General features: G+C 40.2%; 1 protein-coding gene and 1 pseudogene across 4 annotated transcripts in view; one reads left to right on the forward strand and one right to left on the reverse strand.

Moving 5' to 3' along the window:
• The window catches only part of BLOC1S6 (biogenesis of lysosomal organelles complex 1 subunit 6), a 91,595-nt gene that overhangs the window by 14,787 nt on the left and 53,465 nt on the right, over nucleotides 1-23,343 (forward strand). The window lies entirely within an intron of this gene.
• LOC309655184 (large ribosomal subunit protein uL3m pseudogene) lies at nucleotides 751-23,288 on the reverse strand (annotated as a pseudogene). The gene has a single exon. The product of its transcript is annotated as a large ribosomal subunit protein uL3m pseudogene (transcript).

The raw sequence follows: 23,343 nt of genomic DNA on the forward strand, positions 1-23,343 counted from the left end.
CTCAATACTTGTTAGAATCCTTTGGCAATTCAGTTATTTTTGTATTTTATTTTATGTGGAAAGAACACTTAACATGAGATTTACCCTCTTAACAAATTTTTAAGTATTCAGTATATCATTGTTGAATATAGGTACGATAGTTGTATAGCCTATCTCTAGAACTTATTCATCTTTTAAATTTTATTTTTTCCTTCCAGTTTTATTGAGATAAAATTGACATAAACATTGTATAAATTTAAGGTATACGGCATAATGATTTGACTCACATACATCATGAAATGATTACCACAATAAGTTTAGTGAATATTTATCATCTCATATAGTTTAAAGAAATAGAAAAATAAGTTTTTCCTTGTGATGAGAACTCTTAGGATTTACTGTCTTAACAACTTTCATATATAACATATAGCAGTGTTAATTATATTTATCATGTTGTACATTTCATCCCTAGTACTTATTTATCTTATAACTGGAAGTTTGTACCTTCTGACTGCCTTCATCCAGTTCCCCCTCCTCCCACCCCCACCTCTGGGAACCACAAATCTGTTCTCTTTTTTCATGAGTTTGTTTTTGAAGTATAGTTGACCTACAACGTTATGTTAGTTCCTGTTATACAACGTAATGATTGTATATTGCTATACATTTCAAAATTATCACTACAATAAGTCTAGTTACCATCTGTCACCATACAAAGATATTACATAAATATTGACCGTATTCCCCACACTGTACATTTCATACTGTGATTCATTTGTTTTGCATCTAGAAGTTTGTACCTCTTAATCTTCCTCACCTATTTCTATCCTCCACCCACCCCCTCCCCTCTGGCAACCACCCTTTTGTTCTCTGTATCTATAACTCTGTTTCTGTTTTACCACGTTTGTTCATTTGTTTTGTTTTTTAGATTCCACATATAAGTGAAATCATACAGTATTTGTCTTTCTCCTGTCTGACTTATTTCACTTAGCATAATACCCTCTAGGTCCATCCACATTGTTGCAAATGGCAAGATTTCATTCTTTTTTATGGCTGAGTAGTATTCCACTGCATGGTTGGAGCTGAATCCCTGCCTGGCTAGCTGCTTGGCCTGAGGCATCCCAGTACTGGTGCCAACAGGCTGGTGGGTGGGTCCAGTCCTGGTGCTAACAAGCTAGAGGGAGGACTCCAGAGTGGCACTTGCTAGCACGAATGTCCTTCTGGTAGATGATTCCCCAAAATGGATGCTGCCAGTGTCTGTGTCCCCAGGGTGAGCTCCAGTTGCCTCCTGCTTCTCCAGGAGGCTTTCCCAGATCAGTAGGTGGGTCTGACCCAGGCTCCTTTTAAATTACTCCTTCTGTCCTGAGACCCAGTGTGTGTGAGATTTTGTGTGCGCCTGTTAAGAGTGGACTCTGTTTCCCACAGCCCTCTGGGTCTCCCGAAAGTAAGCCCCACTGCCCTTCAAAGTCAAACGTTTTGGCGACTCATCTTCCTGGTGTAGAACCCCTGGGTTGGGGAGCCTGATATGGGACTCAGACCTCGTGTTCCTTGGGGAGAGCCTCTGCAATTGTAATTATTTGTGGGTCACCCACCCCCGGGGTATGAGTCCTGGCTACACCACGTCTCTGCCCCTCCTACCCTCTCATTGTGGTTCCTTCTTTATATCTTTAGTTGTAGGAGATTATTTCTGCTAGCCTCCAGGTCTTTCTCATCAATAGTTTCTCTGTAAGTAGTTGTAATTTTGGTGTACCCATGAGAGGAGGTTGGCTCAGGGTTTTCCTACTCTACCATCCTGGCCACACTACCTCATTTTTCTTTTAAATAAAAGAGGTTATATTTATGAACACTTTAAGACAACTTGGGAAATATGCAGTAAAAGAGAATAAATCCTTCAAATTACAAAGATTTTGGTAATATGCAAACTGCCAATCCATCTAAATTTGGCATATCCAATCTACTTAAGTAGTAATTTTTGTTTAAGTAGTAATTTGTTTAAGTAGTAATTTTTCTAACAAAATTCAGTTGGAGAACCAGTGATATATTTATGTCTTCGACAAAGATAACAAGTATGGTATTGCTGTGGTTGAGAAAAGAGAATATAAATCCTGGCTATCTTATTGTTCTGGCTCATCAAAACTCAAAGAACATGTGAGGTTCTGTCATGTCCAGTGAGGTTAGGCAAATGTAATAGGGTTACATACTGTGTTGTTATATGTTTTTATCATATAAATGGTCTGGTTGTTCCTCTTCTTCTCCATTAGGACAATATATAGGCAATAATAAATTTTAATAGGAATCCTTATATGCAGGCAGTTTAGAATCTCTGAGCAATTTTTATGTCCAAGTACAGAGCCATTTACATAGCTTATATTGTGCTTTGTGTCCACACTTGCGGTCCATATGCCGTCCTATCTGTGCTTCCCATTTGTCCAGGCATTTTAGTTCCAGGCCAGACTCTGGCAACATCACGGGTTGAAATTGTTCTAGGTCTCCTGTGGATTTTTGCTTGACCATGAGTAGGAGGCTGGCCTTTAAATCCCCATGTTGTCATGATGCCTTGAAAACCTTTACCAATATCGTTTTTGTTGTGACATTCATATACTGTCTGGGAGAAAATGAGCAGCATATCGAGGAGTGCCTGGTTTAATGACAGCGCTGTCTGTTGCATGAAAGGTTTTAACTTTCCATACTGGCAGCAGTCCAAGTTCTCAGTACATTTCCAATAGAGATGCGGAGTTATAGCCATGTGTTACAGTTTTTCCTCCTACAGTTAGGGCTGCCATTTTCCCATTATGGTTTTCCTTTGGAGTATATTTTAGGATGTGACAGTCTTGTATCTGAAGTAATGTGAGCATAAGCTTTTGAACATCCTTGGTCCATAAAGGCATCATGCCCAACTTCAGTGTGATAAGGCCAACTTTAGAGAAACCTGGTTCCCAAGGATATAAAGGCCATGGTTCATCTTTCAGAGGACGCAGTTTACTTACTAATTGGGCTTTATTTTTGTCAGAGATCAACTGCTTAACGAATGGGACATTTTCTTTGCAAAGGTGCTTGTCCTAGCAAGTACAGCTCTTGCTGTGGAGACTTCTAAGCGGAAGCCAGATGTTTCTTCTCCTCCCCAAGCCCTGAGCAAGCAGCCAGGCTGCCTGTGCCTCAGGCCAGTACCTGGGCATTGGTTTGTGTCAGCAGCCTCCAGCCAGGCATTCTGTGGCTGGGAAGGGGTCCTCCTGAGACACTTCTGGGCGCCCTACCACTCTGTTTTCAGGGCTTCCCTGCTGTGAGTCAGATATCCGGGAGCCATTCACCCAACAATCTGTGAATTAGAACTTACACCTCTTGCTTAACTGAAACTTTCTGCCTGTTGTAACTCCCCATTTCCCTCACCCCCAACCCCTCACCACTCCACTCTTTGATTATATGAATTTGACTATTTTAGATACCTGATATCAGTGGAATCATGCAGTATTTGTCTTTCTATGACTGGCTTATTTCACTTAGCCCAATGTCCTCCAGATTCATGTATCTTATTGCATATTGCAGGATTTCTTTCTTTTTAAAGGTGGAACAGTATTCTGTTGAATGTGTATATCACATTTTCTTTATCCATTTATGTGTCACTGGACGTTTGTTTCCACATCTTTGCTCTTGTGATTAGTGCTGCAATGAACATAGAAGTGCTAATATCTTTGAGATCCTGATTTCAATTCTCTTAGATAAATACCCAGAAGTAGGATTGCTGGATCATATGGTAGTTCTGTTTTGAATTTTTTGAGGAACCTTCATACCGTTTTCTATAGCAGTTGTACAATTGTGCATTCCTACCAACAGTGTGCCAGAGTTCTAATTTCTTCTAGTTTATCCAGTTGGTGTATAATTGTTCATAGTAGTCTTTTATGATCCTTTTAATTTCCATGGCATCAGTTGTATGTCTTTTCTTCCATTTATGATTTTATTTATTCGAATCTTTTCTTTTTCCCTTACTCAGTATAACTAAGTAAGGTAAAGAAGCCCGCGCACCGCAACAAAGAGTAGCCCCCGCTCACCGCAACTAGAGAAAGCCCACACACAGCAACAAAGACACAAAGCAGCCAAAAAAAAAAAAAAAAAAAAAGTGATAACTAAGAAAATAGGGCTGTTAGTGTTAGTGTAGAATAGAGATAGTGTGTTCTCTAAGGTCAGACAGCCAAGTCTTACACCATTCACTACAATTGATATGATCATTATAATAATTTATATAGTCAATATGTGCTTAGACATTGGAAACCCAAAGATAAAAGAGACAGACTTACTTCTTTTAACCATGGCATGTATAATCACGTATTTACCTGGGTGACCATGGGCAAGCTGCTAACCTCTGTGAGCTTTAGTTACTACATTCGTAAAACAAAGACAATATTACTGTTATATTCCTTCTAGGGTTCTGGTGGAGCCTAAATGAGATTAACCATGTAACACAGTGCCTGTTGTATACTAAGTGCTCAATAAATTTCAGTTTGTCTTTTCTAAAAGGTTTACTAACCATTCTTGGTAGCAACATCCAATTGCTGATTCCTTTAATTTTTGGTACAGTTTTAACTCTGTCTAGTTTTGGATCTCTAACTTTTCGCTTATCCCTGGTTTTTTATCATGCCCATGTAGTTTTCGTCTTAGAGTCCCTTGAAGGCTGCACCATTTTTTTCTTCCTTTCAATGCTCATGTATATTGGCGTCTTTTTACTAGCTTGCTTATTTAAGTGTGTATTTATCCAAGCATTTTATTTTTTCCAACTTAGATTATATTCTTGCTCTTGAGTTATTCAAATACATACTTAGTTTAGAATACCTACTAGTTTCTGGAAAATTTGCCAGAATTATTCATGATATTTGGGGAAACCTTCTAGATATAGAAGGAAACCAATTCCCTCTCTGCTCTTTTTTTTTTTTTTCAGGTGCATTTGATTTTGTAGATGAGTCTGGAAGCATTAGTTGCAAAGGTATGCATTTGCCTCTCTGGTTACATGAGAGAATAGAAATGTACAAAGAAGCTAAAGTAAGCTTGTGCTGTTCTGAGGAAGAGCTTTCATGCAATCTGCAGATACTAGGTTCCATTAGAAAGTCAGTATCCCCTCTCTACCCCACTGCTGCCAATAACTAAAGCTGCTGAAGAAGAGTGAGTTTGTGGTGTGTCTCCCCACCTTTTCTACCTTTCTTTACTTTGAACTCTCAGTGTCCTCTGAGAGTTTCCTGTCCTTTCTTTTGTTTTCTCAAACAAAGCCTTCCTTGGGCAGAATTGTCAAATGAACTCCCCTGTCAGCATTCCCTTTGCTGCCTACTCCTCTTCCTTTACTCCTCTGTGCAGGCCTCTCCCCTCTTCTTGCCCAGCCCCCAATCTTCAGTCAGGGTTCAACCAGAGAAAGAGAACCAGTAGGAGATATATTTAGAAATATATGCCTGGAATTGGCTTACATGATTGTGGTGGCTGGCAAGGCACACTGGTAGGATAGGCCATCAGGAAGGGCAGATTGGGACTCCTGGGCATCAGCTGAAGCTGTTATCCACAGAGGAATGTCTTCTTCAGAGAAACCTCAGTTCTGCTCTTAAAACCTTTTAACTGATTGAAACAGGCCCACCAGATTATCTTCCTTAAAGAATCTTCCTTAAAGTCAACTGATGACGGATTTAATTCACATCTGCAAAACACCTTCACTGTAACACCTAAGTTAGTGTTTGATTAAATAACTGGGGACTATGTCTAGCCAAGTTGGCGTATAGAACTGACCACCACACCTCATTTCCTTTAAGATTTGGCTTTTACATACTGGCTTAATTGGTAACTAGAATGTTAATTGACGGAAGCTGAATACCTCTCAGGGATATTTTCATTTTATGAAGAAATCTTTATGAACCAAAGGAATGAAACAATAATAATAATAAAAAAAGCTAAGGTATGTGTGATTTGGGGTGGAGTAGGGATGGGAATGAAAACCACTGCCTATTCAAAAGACCTGGACTGCCCACAGGTAGAAGGGAAAACACTGCTACTCTAGAAGATTTGGGGCAAATAGTATTTAAAGAGAGAGAACTCTTAGTAGATGAAATATCTAGTTACTTGGAATCATTATTGACTGTGACAACCCTGAGTTGTTTCTTATGTCTGTGTGAATCCCATTGCAAGACCCAAGTGATGTTAAAGGAGTCCTTGCTGAAGGGGGAAAGGCCGTCTTCCTGAGAGAGAACTGGACCCCAGCCAGCAGAAGGCATCTAGTGTTAATGGTGGCTGAGGAGGAGGGTACACTGATTCTCTCTTCTCTTTCTCACTCAGCAGCTATCTTGTTGCGGTCATGCCTACTTTTTTCTTTTCCCTTTTCCCCAGTCTGCTAGCATACTCCTGTGAGTGAAACGAAAGCTTTTTTTATTTTTTAATTTTTTATTTATATTTGGCTGTATTGGGTCTTCGTTGCTGCGCGTGGGCTTTCCCTAGTTGCGGCGAGCGGGGGCTACTCTTCATTGTGGTGCATGGGCTTCTCATTGCAGTGGCTTCTCTTGTTGCGGACCACGGGCTCTAGGCACGTGGGCTTCAGTAGTTGCAGTGCAGGGGCTCAGTAGTTGTGGCTCGCAGGCTCTAGAGCCCAGACTCAGTAGTTATGGATCATGGGCTTAGTTGCTCTCTGTCACGTGGGATCTTCCCAGACCAGGAATCGAACCTGTGTCCCCTGCATTGGCAGGTGGATTCTTAACCACTGTACCACCAGGGAAGTCCCCGAATGTTTTAGTGTTATTTTTAAAGCAGGCATCCATTGATTCTGTGGCAAGACTGCTAGTTGCTTTCCAACATCCACTTTCCCCTTCTTCCCAATGTTTATCTGTGTACATGGTTGTTCTGGAAAGACTACCACTTGCAGCCTCTCAACAACTAAGTGTGGCATGTGGCAAAGTTCATTCAATGGGATTTGTGTGGAAGTATATACCTAATTTCAGGTCATGGCATGGAGAGGGGGTGTCCTCTCTCTCCAACCCTTCCTTTCCATTCTGCTGCTTGACATGTGGACATGGTGGGGTTCTCTGTGTCATACAGATGAGGCCAACACTCAAGTGATGACTGAGTTAACAAGCTGCAAGGAGTCTGTGTCCCTGTGTGTGAGAGATAGACTTCTATCTTGTTTGAGCCACTGTTACCTTGGTCTTTGTTATAGCAGCTGAATATGTACCCTAACTAATATAAATCCTACCATAGGCAAAATACTGAGCTAGGCAATGAATGTCTAAAGATGAGTAAAACAACTTGACAGTGCAAGTCTTTATTTATTTATTTAATTTATTTATTTTCGGCTGCGTTGGGTCTTCGTTGCTGCGCACGGGCTTTCTCTAGTTGTGGCGAGCGGGGGCTACTCTTCATTGCGGTGCACGGGCTTCTCATTGTGGTGGCTTCTCTTGTTGTGGAGCATGGGCTCTAGGCACGCAGGCTTCAGTAGTTGTGGCACGCAGGCTCAGTAGTTGTGGCTCGCGGGCTCTAGAACGCAGGCTCAGTAGTTGTGGCACACGGGCTTAGTTGCTCCACGGCATGTGGGATCTTCCCCGACCAGGGCTCGAACCCGTGTCCCCTGCATTGGCAGGCAGATTCTGAACCACTGTGCCACCAGGGAAGCCCGACAGTGCAAGTCTTGAGAAAGTTAACAACCTAGTGAGAGAGACAAATAAAGTCTCAATAACTATAATAAAGAGTAGACTATGGTAACTGTCTGATTGGAGATATAAATAAAACCTGGTAGAAGAGATTAATTCTGGTTGTGGTATTAGGAAGGACTTCTTAAATAAGGTGACATGCAACCTGGGATTTGGACAGTGAGTTGAATTCTGATAAATGGAAGAGGATAAATAGGGCATCTCAGGCAGAAGGAATAGTATGTGTAAAGGCAAAAAGACAAAAAATGCACACGTATATAGAAAATAACCAGCAGAAAAGGCAGAATGTCAGTGAATGCAGAGGAGGAATAGCCCAATTAGATAGGGACCAGATTGTGATGGCCCCTGAATGTTATATTAAGGAATCTAGTTTTGGATGTGTTGAACTTGAGGTGGGAATGGAAGGAATGTCCAGTAGGTAGCAGGAAATTAGATTCTGAAACTCAGAAGTGAGGAACTCAGAAGTGAGGTGAGAACTGGAGATGTAGATCTGGGTGTCATCCATATCTAAGGGACAAAGTGAAATAGACAAGGAAGAAAGTGCAGAGTGAGAAGAGGGTGAGGAGGAAACATAGGCCACATCTTTTGAGGTGTGGGGAAGGGGAAGGTGGCAGAAAAGGAGTCAGTGAAGGAAACCAGAGGGTGATCAGATAGGAAGGTGATCAGACTTAAGGAAAGGTATGGTCATGTACATCAAGGAAGTCGTAAATGACCTCAGTTTACTCCCTTGTAGTGTCAAAATCATACTTTCATTATTAACCCATCGTTTCCTCAGCATTCCCATCTTAGAAGCAGATCTCTTCAAGAATACAGTAGTTATCTAAATTCTTTTAGACTGCTTCAATACATCCTGCTTTTCTCTTGGCTTGTGAATCTGTAGGGTATGAGCAGAAACTAACCATAGTGGATGCTATGGTGTGCTGCCCAGATCCCTCCTTCAGGACAGAGGTGCTAATTCTCCTAGCTGTTGGGCATGTTGACTGCTGATGGCTCACACATCTGAGTTCCTTGCTGAAGGGTGCTAATTTGCCCGAATTCACACCTGTTCTCAGGGTATGCCTGCATCCAGTGATTAGTTGATGCAGGGGTACAAAGGTTCAGCCCCTTGCCTCTATTTGAGACAACTCAAAGCATCATTTGTAGTTCAAGAGCTCCCCACAAGATCACCTGAAGCCTCTGATGCAACTCCTAAGCAGTTCAACTCATCCCCTTCCACCCCATCCTACTTCCTTCACTGTCTTACAGGTATTGTTCCTGAAAGTACCCTCCAGTAAGCCTCCTGCATGGAAATCTATGCTTCAGAATCTGTTTCTGAAGGAATTCCATCTAGGAAAGTTGGTGCCTGTGCTGTCTTAGCAATGACAGCCCATTGGCTGGCTAGCAATGTGGATTCCATCAGTGGTAGTAGATGGAATGTTGATGGTGCATGGCATGCTGCATCTGTGCAGTTGTTAAAACTTTCACTGGTGGTGAGCTGGGATAGAACTCTAGTGGAAGGGATGTACTGCAAGGTATAATAACTTAGGTCTTTGAGATGTTTGAAAGAAGTAGTAAATATAAGGGCTACAGAATTAAATGGCTCTTGCTGTATGCTATTGAAACATTGGAGAAAAAATAGTGAAATATTGAGGGCAATTAACCTCCAATTCATGATGAAATGTGAAAGCCAAAAGCCCTCCTTGGCAGCATACAAGCAAACTCTCAAATCCTGCAGCCAGACATCAGCAAAAGTTTAAGATCAAGGCCAGGACTTTTTAATAGCAGCAAAACTCCATCGAAGAATGAATTCTGAGCCACGACAAATCAGGGTCTCGAATGAGTAGGAGTGGAAGCCTGAAACTTGAGATGGGAATATCTCACCTGGGTTGATGAAGTTAAAAATCTTGACTCCTCAGATTCCCCTGGACCCTCTGGGCCTGAACAAGTAGGCCTTTTCTTCCTTTTAAAGGCCAGTGATCCTCCTGTACTTGAAGATGATGTAGAAGCCCTTCCCTTGTAAGATAATAAGCACCCACTCCCCATAATCAACCCCCATCTCCCATCCTGGCTACCAGACTAATTAGTAGGGTCAAATAACAATATATCCTAGCACTTTCCTTAGCTTCTAAGGGAGGAAATGGACCATATGCTAAAGGAGCTACCGGATGTAGCCAACATGTATTGGCAGGAGCTGAATGAGTATATATGAGATTGGATTCTAAGGATGCTGGTTTATTGGGGGTGAGACAAGGTATAACATTGGAAAAGGAAGAATTTATGAATATGGGAGCATCCTTCTATAACACAGGCTTTAACACCTTGGAAAATAGTGTCAATTGCTGCAAGGATGGTTTTTGAGGAAGATTTGAAAAAGTGAAATAGAAAATTCACACTGCTTTGGAAGACAGAGATTAAAAGGCTCAGAGATATGTGCATTCTAGAGTAGATATATGAGTCTGAAAAACCTTCCTGCTGCCTATGTTCTGAAAAAGAATCCAGATGATATTCCATTGACTAAAGTGGTAAGGAATGTGCTGGTAAACGGGGCACAAGAATCACTGAGAAACTTAATGGTAACTACCTCAGTGGTAACTAGGTCAGGGCTTCAGAAGTGATAGCCATGGGGATGGTAGGATCCTAAAGTAACATAGGCCAAGTGGTAGCACCAAACCCATCAGAAGCAAAGTGGATGCAATTATAATGATAAGCAGAAAGGGTAGAGTGGCCCTTAGAGGAGTCTGACACAGAGAGCTATAGAGGTTAAGAGATCGTGTGTCTACGGTCAAGATGAATGGACAACCAATAAAGAGTTTTGAGTATTGCTCAATCTGTAAGATAAAAAGAAATCAAGAATGAATGATCAGGAGGCAGAGGGCCGCCACCCAAATAAAAAGTCGTGATTACGGGGGCTTCCCTGGTGGCGCAGTGGTTGAGAATCTGCCCGCTAATGCAGGGAACACGGGTTCGAGCCCTGGTCTGGGAAGATCCCACATGCCGCGGAGCAACTAGGCCCGTCAGCCACAACTACTGAGCCTGCGCGTCTGGAGCCTGTGCTGCGCAACAAGAGAGGCCGCGATAGTGAGAGCCCCGCGCACCGCGATGAAGAGTGGCCCCCGCTTGCCACAACTGGAGAAAGCCCTCGCACAGAACGAAGACCCAACACAGCCAAAAATAAAATTAATTAATTAATTAAAAAAAAAAAAAAAGGAAATCAGGCTTTAAAACTCTGAACAGGACAAGCCTTCTAAACAGGATTCCCCATTTATCCCATTACCTTTAAAAAAAAAAAAAAAAAAAGTCGTGATTCCATGCTGAGTCTCTGTATGTGAGTCAGTTTTCAGATCCAAAGCCCAAAGGGTGTAGTCTGCTTTATTAGCTGTATCCTTGCCAGAGAAGATTAATATGATCTCAGGTACAGACTGTTGATGTGATGAATTCATTTTTTTCTGTCCTGGTAAGGAGAATAAGAAGCAGTTTGCACACAGATGGACACAGCAATATACATTTATGTTCTTGTCCTAGGGCTATGTTAACCTTCCATCCTCTGATATAATATAGTACAAAGGGGCCTGGATCACCTGGAGATGCAAGATATCACATGGGAACAAACTAGTGGTTACAAATGGGGAGAGGGAAGGGGAGAGAGACAAGATTGGGATAGGGGATTAAGAGGTACAATGTACTATGTATAAAATAAATAAGCTGGGACTTCCCTGGTGGTCCAGTGGTAGACAATCTGCCTTCTAATGCAGGGGACATGGGTTCGATCCCTGGTCGGAGAACTAAGATCCCATGTGCCGCAGGGCATCTAAGCCCGTGCGCCTCAACTAGAGAGCCCGCGTGCCGCAAACTACAGAGCCCACGTGCTCTGGAGCCCGCGCGCCACAGCTCGAGAGAGAAAACCCGCACACCACAACTAGAGAGAAGTCCACACGCCACAACAAAGATCCCGCATGCCGCAGCTAAGACCCAACACAGCCAAAAATAAAATAAATAAATTAAAAAAATAAATACTAAAAAAAAAGCTACAAGGGTATATTATACAGCACAGAGAATACAGCCAATATTTTATAATAATTTTAAATGGAGTATATAAAAATTTTGAGTCACTATGTTGCACACCTGAAACTGATATAATATTTTAAATCAACTATACCTCAATTAATTACAAAACAGATTTTAGTTCATCACAGTGAAGAATCTCTTAACAATTATAAATCCTCAAAAGTAACAGGTCACTTAGTGAAGTAATGAGTTTTTCATCCCTAAAAACTATTCAAAAGGGGTTGACAGTAATTAAGGATTTCTATATTGGAAATGAAAAACAGCAACAGAGTTATAGACACAGAGAACAAAAGGGTGGTTGCCAGAGGGGAGGGGGTGGGTGCAGGATAGAAACAGGTGAGGGGAACTAAGAGGTACAGACGTTTAGATCAAAATAAATGAGTCACAGTATGAGATGTATAGTGTGTGGAGTATAGTCAGTAACTAATATCTTTGTATGATGACAGATGGTAACTAGACTTATCGTGGTGATAATTTTGAAATGTATAGTAATATCAAATCACTATGTTGTATAACAGGAACTAATACAGTATTGTTGGTTAATTATACTTCAAAAACAAAAAGCAAACTCATAGCAAAAGAGATCAGATTTGTGGTTACCAGAGGTGGGGGTGGGAGAAATTGGAGGAAGGGAGTCAAAAGGTACAAACTTCCAGTTATAAGATAAATAAGTACTAGGGATGTAAGTTACAATGTGATAAATATAATTAATTGCTGTATGTTACGTATGAAAGTTGTTAAGAGAGCAATCCTAGGGGTTCCCCTCAGAAGGAAAAATTGTTTTTCTATTTATTTAATGTTGTATCTATGTGAGATGATGGATACTCACTAACTTATTGTGATAATCATTTCATGATGCACGTAAGTCAACTCATGCTGTACATCTTAAACTTATACAGTGCTGTATGTCAATTATATCTCAATAACACTGGAAGAAAAAACCATTGTTTAAGAGAGCCTGTTGAGGGGGCGACATGGCAAGAGCGGCCTCTGTTTGTTAAGAGTGGTCCTCAGTCGACAGCCAACAAAAAAATAAGGACTTCCAAGTCCTACACCTGCAAGGGACTGAATTATTCGAACAACCCAAATGATCACTTCCTCCTTGAGCCTCAAGATGAGGATGCAGCCAGCTGACACTTTGATTTCAGCCTTATGAGACCCTGAGCAGAGAACCTAGACAAAATGTGCCAGACCCCTAGCCCACAGAAGCTCTGAGATAATACATCTGTGCTGTTAAAATTACTGCGTTTGTGGTAATACGTTATGCAGCTGTAGCAAAGTAATACAGGCCTTGTAAATATTTCTCCCTCCAAGTGTTTCTCCTTTGTCAATTGGCATGATATTAAGCTTTGTCAGTAGGAGGTGCTGGAGAGACATTGCAGGAGGAGGGTTTTTTTCCTCTCTCTTCTTGATTCCCATGTACTTCTCTCACTGGTGCTCCTGAAGTGTATGCTGCTTCTACAGCTCCCGGCTCCTGCCGTGCACGCAATTTCTGCAGTATCTGCTACTGTGTGCCAATAGCACACAGTACCTCCCTGTGGGTAGTTTCTTCTAGCATCCCCTAGAGTGGCTTTGCAGTTACGAGGTGGGGCATCTCCCTGTAGCTGGCTTCCCTCAGTATCTCAGCAAGCTCTGCTGGTGTGGTACCATAGCAAACTTCTCCTCCACCATCCAGTGAGCCATAGCTATTCTGTCTCCAGCAAGATCTGGATCTTAGTCTTGGTGAGCTGGGGGCGGATCATACTTGCTCTCTCTGAGCCCCAGAGTTGTAACTGCTCCTTATATTTGCTATTATTGTGTTCTTTAGATTTCTCTTCATTTCCTACTGGCCAGTTCTGCATTACTCCAGTGTCTATTATAGTGAATAATTCTTTATATTAAACCTTCTCCCTTCACATTACTTGTGGGTTTTCTCTCCTGCTTGGACCCTGACTGGCATACCCAACAAAGCTGGAATCCTGGTAGGACACTCCAGTGGAGAGCTAGGACCAGACAGGAGAGCCAGTTGCTGCTTCAGTTGCCTCCTGAGGCAGAGAGGAAGGAGGGACAAAGGCCCTGATTTCTTCTTTCCCCTCTCCTTCCAATCTCTCAATATCGCAGCCTCCAGTCTCTATCAGTGCCCCGCACTGGCCAAACCCATCTGGAAGCCAGCTGACACAGGGGCCAGAGAACATGGGCGCCTGCAGTACAGAGCAGAACAGGGAAAGGTGAGGAGTGGGTCTGAGGGCCACCAGGGCTGGAAAAATCCTGCAAAGTCCCTGACATTAAGGAATTAGTTGTGCTAGGTTAATGATGAAATATAGAGGGATTATATTTATCTCTAAGTAAATTAAATGAGTGTATTTTTCTCCTGGAAACACATAATAAAGACTTCTATGAAATCTTAAAAGGAAAAATGACATTTTGAAATATTTAGCTGTTAATAAAAATTAATGCTTTTAATGTGCTCTTTCATTAGTAAATTAAGTGAGCAGTTTAGAAAAGAATACTTTGGATGAAGATAAGTAAATAATTAATTTTAAAGACAGCACTTTCATAAAGTAATTCAAAAGATGTTGACAAGAAATGTACAGGAAGCCCAAAGACTAGAGCAATAATTTAAAAATAAGTTGATCCACTGGAATTTTTAAATTGAAAAAGGAATTGGAGACTGAACTTTCTGTATTATTGACCTCATATTACAAGAAATTGAATTTTTATATATCATTTCACCATCTGGTCTGAAGAATCTTTGGAAATTATTCTTGTTTAGCAACAGAAATACTTTGAAGATCTTGAACATTTATAGTAACAAATAAGGATTATTTTGGAAAGCTAATGTATGTACTACTTTTAGCAATTTTGAATTAAGCATGATTAATATATCCTAGCTAATTTAAATAAATCTATCCTAAAAAGAAAGCTGAGTACTGGAATAATTTATGCTGCCTATAGTCACTGATAATCCCACTTTCTGCATCACATAGGAAGAGAATAAAGCAGAAATGGTTGGTGGCCACTTTGATATCTACACACTAAGATAATAAATGAATTTTGTGAAAACCCCAAAGTGGAAGAATCATTGTCTTTTGAACCAATATAAGCATATTAAAAGAGAATTTAAAGATGTAAAGTTCTTCAATGAATAAAATTTTCACCACTAGTTTTACTAATAGTCCAGAAGCAATGATGATATTTAAAATGATTACCACTCAATATTATGAATATTCCTTTACTCATGAATAACATCATGAGTCAGACATCATAATGCTAAAAAGAAGAAGAAAATAAGACACCTCGTTCCCCCGTCCCCCCCAGTAGAGGCAGAATATTGACAGTGGTATTGATGGTAAAGAAAGCCGTGGGTGTTGGTAGTGATCTCTGTACTTCAAGAAACAATCATCTCACTCTGCAAGTCTGGAACTTCAGTTGCCAGCTTAGCCAGTGGAGATTTACCCCTAAAAAGCTACCTTATTGTATGACATTGACTTGTACAAAAGAAGTGAGTTTGTAATAAAACGTAATTGCCAAACCCTCTGATATTCACTTAATTCATTTAGTCTCTCTTATCTCACCATGGAAGTCTACTTAAGAAGCCAAATAACAGTTGAAGGGTTACTTAAGAAACCTAAAACCTATTTAAGAAACCAAATTAAGGTTGGTGAATATATGTAACTGAAAGTTAATTTGTATATGGGGACCCACAAAATGGAAGCCACCCCAGTGGCCTGGCCCATGTCACATAACAAAACCTAAGTCAGCCTACACTTACAGAAACACCTGTCAAGGAATCCTAACGTATACCACTCACGATCCTCCAACTCAGCTTTAGCTAGCTTACCTTACCCTAGATAATAGGACCTGCTGGCCTTATAAGGAAGTCCCAACTTTCTAGCCAATCATGCCCTGTTTCCACATTGCCTCTTCTTTATTTTTTTTATTTGTAAATTTTTTTGTTTTGAAGTATAGTTGATTTACAACATTGTATTAGTTTCAGGTGTACAGCAAAGTGATTTGGTTTTATATATATATCTATATTCTTTTTCTGGATTCTTTCTATTATAGTTTATTACAAGATATTAAATATAGTTCCCTGTGCTATACAGTAAATCCTTGTTTATCTGTTTTATAGATGGTATTGTACATCTGTTAATCCCATACTCCCAGTTTATCCCTCCTCCCCCTTCCCCTTTGGTAACCATAAGTTTGTTTTCTATGTCTGTGAGTCTCTTTCTGTTTTGTAAATAATTTCATTTGTAGTATTTTTTAGATTTCACATATAAGTGATATTGTATAATATTTGTCTTTCTCTGTCTGACTTACTTCACTCAGTATGACAGTCTCTAGGTCCATCCATGTTGCTGGAGATGGCATTATTTCATTCTTTTTTATGGCTGAGTAATATTCCATTGTATATATGTACCACATCTTCTTTATCCATTCCTCTGTAGATGGACACTTAGGTTGCCTCCATGTCTTGTCTAATGTAAGTAGTGCCACTATGAACATTGGGGTGCATGTATCTTTTTAAAAAAAATTTTATTGGAGTATAGTTGATTTACAATGTTGTATTAGTTTCAGGTGTGTGGCAAAGTGAATCAATTATACATATATCCACTCTTTTTTAGATTCTTTTCCCATATAGGCTATTACAGAGTAGTGAGTAGATTTCCCTGTGCTATACAGTATGTCCTTATTAGTTATCTATTTTATATATAGTAGTGTGTTTATGTCAATTGCAATCTCCCAATTTATCCCTCCCCCCAATCTGTGACTGTTTCTGTTCTGTAAATAAGTCCATTTGTGCCATTTTTTTAGATTCCACATATAAGCGATATCATATGATATTTGTCTTTCTCTGTCTGACTTACTTCACTCAGTATGACAAACTCTAGGTCCATCCATGTTGCTGCAGATGGCATTATTTTGTTCTTTTTTATGGCTTAGTAATATTCCACTGTATATTTGTACCACACCTTCTTTATCCATTCCTCTGTCAATGGACATTTAGGTTGCTTCCATGTCCTGGCTCTTGTAAATAGTGCTGCAATGAACACTGGGGTGCATGTATCTTTTCGAATTATGGTTTTCTTCCGATACATGCCCAGGAGTGGGATTGCTGGATCATATGGTAGCTCTATTTTTAGTTTTTTAAGGAACCTCCTTACTGTTCTCCATAGTGGCTATACCAATTTACATTCCCACCAACAGTGTAGGAGGGTTCCCTTTTCTCCACACCCTCTCTAGCATTTATTATTTCTAGACTTTTTGTTGATGGCCATTCTGACTGGTGTGAGGTGATAGCTCATTGTAGTTTTGATTTGCATTTCTCTAATAATTAGTGATGTTGAGCAGCTTTTCACGTGCCTGTTGGTCATCTGTATATCCATCTGTCTATTTAGGTCTTCTGCCCATTTTTTTAAAATATCTTTTTTTAAAAAAAATATTGATTTATTTTTGGCTGCGTCAGGTCTTAGTTGCAGCGTGCAGGATCTTTTGTTGCGGTGCATGGGCTCTTTGTTGCGGTGTACAGGCTCCTCTCTAGTTGTGGCATGTGGGCTTCTCTCTAGTTGTGGCATGCAGGCTCCAGAGCACGTTGGCTCTGTAGTTGCGGCACACAGGCTCAGTAGTTGTGGTGCATAGGCTTTGTTGCCCCGCAGCACGTGGGATCTTAGTTCCCCGACCAGGGATCGAACCTGCATCCCTTGCATTGGAAGGTGAATTCTTAACCACTGAACCACCAGGGAAGTCCCTGCCCATTTTTTGATTGTCTTTTTTTTGTTATTGAGTTATATGAGCTATTTGTATATTTTGGAAATTAAGCCCTTGTTGGTCGCATCGTTTGCAAATATTTTCTCCCATTTTGTGGGTTGTCTTTTTGTTTTGTTTATGGTTTCCTTTGCTGTGCAACATTGCCTCTTCTAATGTCCTATAAAACTCACTCTTGCTCTAAATCCCTCTGTACAAAAGGCTCTGTACTCCCCCAATCCATGGATTGTTTTCCTTTAAATAAAGGACATCAAACTCGTTACTAAATTGTTCTAGTTTTGTCATTTGACATAAACGAGGCACTAATAACAGAAATAATACTGTTTCTTCTGGCACGTAATACGTACTTAGGGACTGCTATTATTTGCAATAGTGCTTCACAGCTTACAGATCCTTTTCATATGTCTATTGAGTGTTTAATTCTCACAAGAAATATGTCAAGTAATGGGTCTGGTATTATCATCTCCCTGTCTCTTTTACTTATGGGAAAGAATACAGAGAGATTAAGTGACTTGACTAAAATCTCATAACTGATATAGTTGATATCTATTGCTTTGGTTGGGCCAATTTCCTTTCTCATTTTGGTAACATGACTCTGATTTTCCTTTAAGGAACTACACCTGTGCCTTTCTGTAACTCCTAGCAGGACTGTCAATCAAGGGGCTTTGCCTCTTTCTGTTACATATGACCCACACTAGCCCATCAGATCTCTCTATATCCCCCTGGATGCAGAGGCTGCTCCTCGGTATTTACCCGAAGGCGTTGAAAACTTATGTATGCACAAAAACCTGCACCTGGATGTGTACAGCAGCTTTATTCATAATTGCCAAAACTTGGAAGCAGCAATGATGTCCTTCAGTAGTGAAAGAATAAATAAACTGTGGTACATCCAGACAATGGATTATTACTCTATGCCAAAAACAAAATGAGCCATCCATCCACGAAAAGACATGGAGGAACCTTAAATGCATATTGCTAAGTGAAAGCAGTCTGAAAAGGCTACATACTATATGATTCCAAATACATGACATTCTGGAAAACGCAAAACTATAGAGTAAAAAGATCAGTGATTGCCAGGGATTAGAGCAGAGGGAGAGCTGAATGGGCAGTGCACAGAGGATTTTTAGGGCAGTGAATCTACTCTGCATGATACTATGGTGGTGGATACATGTCATTATACTCGTCCAGTTTCATAGAATATACAACATGAAGAGTGAACCCTGATGTAAACTATCAATTTTGGGGGATAATGATGTGTTAATGTAGGTTCATCAATTGTAACAAGTGTAGCACTCTGGTGGGGGACGTGATAATGCATGACAGTACAAGGTGTCTTTGTACCTTCCTCTTAATTTTGCTGTGAACCTAAAACTGCTCTTAAAAAAGTCTCTCTCTATATATATGTATATGTATAGCTGATTCACTTTGTTATAAATAAGAAACTAACACACCTAAAAAGGAAAAAAAAAAGTCTATTTTAAAATATCAAAAGCTATTGCTTTTGACCACTGCATATATTTTACAAACTTTTTGGTGGCAAGGTTAGGAGAATGTGTTGGTGAAATAATCCATGGAAGAATATGTTTTTTAGATAATGCAAGAAAGGAATGACGGAAATGTAGTAGAGTTGCATTGGGTGGAAGAATTTTAGTACTTTGCTAATGTGAAAGAATATTTCTCATGTAAATGTAAGAAAAGTGGTTAAAACTGCTGAGACACCTTTTCGGGTTGGTTAACCACAGACAAATGGTAAACTGTTTTTTTTTAATACCCCCACTTCTCTGGTTTTCTACCTTCAGTTTCCTTCTTTCCTTTTTATTATTTTGCAAGCACATCACCCTGTATGAATGTTTTCAAATTTTCAACACTTTAATCCACTAGAAGGATAAGGTCATGGGCTGTAACATCTTTCTCCTGTGTATTTTCCCCTTTTCCATCCCTTTTCTCTGCAGCCCCTGGTCCCTGCATCTTTCTTGCTCAAATCTTTTTGTCTCCCTACCCCCATTCTTTCTTTTGTTTTTGGAAAAGGATGGAGAGAGATGAGGGGAAGGTACAAGCAAATCCTGTGAGAGAATTAGGTCAAACTGGGATAGATTTTTTATCAAATCTTAACACATTCTAAATATAGGACATGCTGATCAACAAAAGGAATAGAAAATATTCATGTATTAACATGTTTATTTCTTTACTTGAATCTGCTACCTACCTACTCCCCTTTTGTTAGCAAAAATAATGTAGGAAAATTTAAGGAAAACAGAAAAAACTGAAAAATGGATAAAAGGGTTTGTGTATTTATTGCATAAGATTTGCTCTCCCTCTTTTGGATTTTAAGTTTCTTGAAATCCAATGGACTTAGTTTCCTTTTGCTATGAATATATACAGCATTTAGCTCTTTTTGACTATCATTTCTTTGGACTAACTTCTCCAGAGCTATATGACTACATTTTGTGTTATCTTTTGTCATTGTAAGTTCTTTTGCTCTAAAAGATTATACAACACCTTTCTCCATTAGGTTCTTTTACTAACCATTTAATCTATGTTATTCTTGTCTTCCCCAAAAGACAGCACCTTGAGGTCCTTGAGTCTGAAGTATACTTTTGCTACTTATGGTGTCTTTGTTTTTCCTGTTGGAAGCCTTTACTAGTTTTTGTCTGCATATTACATTGACCTGTCCTTCAAGGTACAGCTTAATTTCCTCTATTAGGTTTTTAAAATTTCTCTAGTTACTTCCCAATCATGCACTACACAACTGCACATCTGTGGCTGGTTGAATAATGCCCCCTGCAAAGGTGTCCACTTTCAATTCCCCAGAATCTGTGAATGTTACCTTACATGGCAAAAGGAACTTTGCTGATGTGGTTAAATTAAGGACCATGAGATAGGGCAATTATCCTGGGTTATGCTGGTGAGCTCAGCGTAATCACAAGGGTCCTTACGAGAAAGAGGCCAGGATAGGAGAGGAGATGATGCAACAATGGTAGTAGAGGGAGAAAAGGCAATGTGATGTGAGGCCGTGAGCCAAGTAATGCGGCTGCCCTCTGGAAGCTAAAAAAGGCAAGGCAGAGGATTCTTTCTCAGAGCCTCCAGAAGTAACTAACCCTGCCAACACCTTGATTTTAGCCCACAGAGACTGATTTTGGACATTTGACCTCCAGAACTGTAAGGTAATACATTTGTGTAGTGTTACACAAGTCTGTGGTCATTTGTTACAGCAGCAATAGGAAACCAATATGACATCATTATGTATTTTATATTCTTCTAGGTCTGTTCCACATAATTTAGTACTTTACTGTCATCCTCTCTAATTCTACTATGTGCAATTGGTAGAATATAAATTCCTGGTGGGCAGGAACAAGCATTTTTACCTTTTTTTTTTTTTTTAAACACCCTACAGTGTCTAGTCCCGTCTTAGGTACTCAGCTGTTTGAAGTGGGTTATAACTTTGGTGCATAAAAGAGAATGGCCACTACCAATGGGGAAATGAAAGGCATTTCAAAAGAAATATATAACTCAACAAACTGTGTTTACTTCCTTGGCATCAAATTCCAACCTTTTGATTTCGAGCTTTGTGTCACATGCAGTGCTAGGTGCACAGTATTTGATTAATGGAGGCTGGAACACAGAGTGCCCTCAACAAGCACTTGATGCACTGAGCTGAAATCTGTGGGGGTAAAGAAGGAAGAGGAGAAAGAGAAAAGCAACGTGGGTCTGGCAGAAAGTCCTCCTTGTCTATTTGGCCAATTCATTTTTGTCACATTAAGTAAAGTTAAAATGCTTTACAAGAACATTCACTCTTTTAAATGTTCTTTTTTGCTTAACATTTTAATGTTCAATTAATTTCATCCATTAAATTTAAATAACCAGTATTTAAAAATCCAAGTAATATGCTTAATACTGTGCTAAGAGATAAAGAGGTTACAGACCACCTGTAGAACAAGGGTCTATTCCAGAAGGTCTTAGTATCTAGTTAGGAGATAATACTAACAATCAGCTAAGGTTACCAGGCATTTATCAGGTGCCATCTTGTGTGATTCAGACTTTGGAGATTATAGATATTTGGAATTTGGGGCTCGAAAATCAATACCTCATTCAGCAAATACTCATTGAGAACCTATTATGGTTTTCTGTGAATAAGAATTTCTGTTTGGGATAGTTTATTTCCCTTATCAGTTATCTTCCCAGCTGATCCAGCTGATTTAAGGGAGGTCAACAAAATGCTGATCTCACAGGGTGGTTTTGAGGATGAGATGAGATGAGCCTTTGTGGACATCTGGTGGACTCTGAGGAGCCATTTGAACACGTGTATATATCTGTGCACACACACACGTGTTTTATGTGCAGTATTGTGACTCATAATAAGAAATATATATTTGGTCTTTATCCTCCACAGAGCTTTTAAAATCCTTGGAATTTTCTTTGATGAGCGCAATAAACATGTCTTTTGTTTTGTTAAAAAAAAAAAAGAATTTCTGTTTGGAGTTTGCAATTTGATAGAGGAAGAGAAGTAACGAATACAAGAATGGATTAAGTGCTAAATAGCAGGAGGATGCTTTGTAGTTGGGAAAAGGTTATTACTTTCTGAGAGTTGAAAGGGGAGGCAGGATTGTGAATGATTTCAAAGTAAAGGTATTATTTAGGCCGAGCCTTGAAAGATGAGTAGGACTTTGAAAAGAATAAAATATTCCAGGCATGAAAGGGCACAGTTTTCAAAGGATGTTTGAAGGGTAGTACATTACTTTCCTATTGAAGTAGTAACAAATAACCACAAACTTAAAGCAATACAAATTTGTGTGTTATCTTAGAGTTCTGTAGGTCAGAAGTGCAATACAGCTCTCACTGGGATAAAATTGAGGTGTTTGCAGGGCTGAGTTCCATTCTAGAGGCTCTAGTGGTGAATCCATTTCCTTGTGTTTTCCAGCTTCTAGAGGTCACTGGTAACCCTCTTCCTCTATTTTCGAAGCCAGCAATGTTGCATTGCTCTAGTCATTCTTCAAAGTCACATCTCCCTCCTAACTCTCTTCTTGTGCCTCCCTTTTCCAGTTTGAAGGCCCTTGTGATTATGTTAGTCCCACTCAGTAACTCCGGGTAATCTATTTTACAGTCATGGGACTAGCAACCTTAATTACGCTTTTGCAGTGAAACAGCATATTCACAGGTTCTGGGGGTGAAGTCTGGACATCTTTGGTGGGGGCATTATTCTGCTTACCACAGGTAGTAAGGAGCAGCTAATCTTGAGAGGAAAGAAGGCCAAAAGAGGAAGGGGTACGAATGCACTGATAAGGGCAATGGGGAGCAGGTGCAAGTTTCTGAGGTTTGAGATAAATTCTCATTTTTTTTGAAAACAGCTTTGCCTGCAACATAGAAAAAATTGTTTGGACAGGTAATTTTGGGGTGCAACATTAGGAGGCCACTATTACAGTCTAAGAGGGTCTAAGGTAAGGAGGGCATAGCTGATCACTTTATTTGGTCTGAGGTTGCTTCTGCCCATTTCTAAGTGTTTTTCATCAAAATTCATGACATCATCCCACAGGATCTCAGCAAGTGCAGTTTCCGGTTATTTGGCTGAATTTGTTCAGGCAGATTGATGCTGCAACGCAGGCCTTAAATCCTTCACCTGCAATCAACAAGAGGAGAGATGAATCCTGGCAAACCGCCAATTAGCAAGGCTGAAGAGAGCTAAACACTTAATTTTTTATGGGTCCAAATCTCAGGGAAAGCACGCAGTCCTTCTTCCTAAGGTGTTTCCTTAACAAGGACACAAAACTGAAAAGCTGCGCCTTCCCGTCACCACCCCTTCCATCCCCCCACCACCATCGGAGGCAGGCACGTGAGCCCCGCCCAGCTGACTCTACTGACACCGACCAACCAATTAGGACGTCCGCCCGGAACCCCCGAAGCGCCGGGGGTGGGG

The sequence above is a fragment of the Balaenoptera physalus genome (assembly GCF_965194825.1).
Source record: "Balaenoptera physalus genome assembly, chromosome: 2".
In the NCBI taxonomy this organism is placed as follows: domain Eukaryota; kingdom Metazoa; phylum Chordata; class Mammalia; order Artiodactyla; family Balaenopteridae; genus Balaenoptera; species Balaenoptera physalus.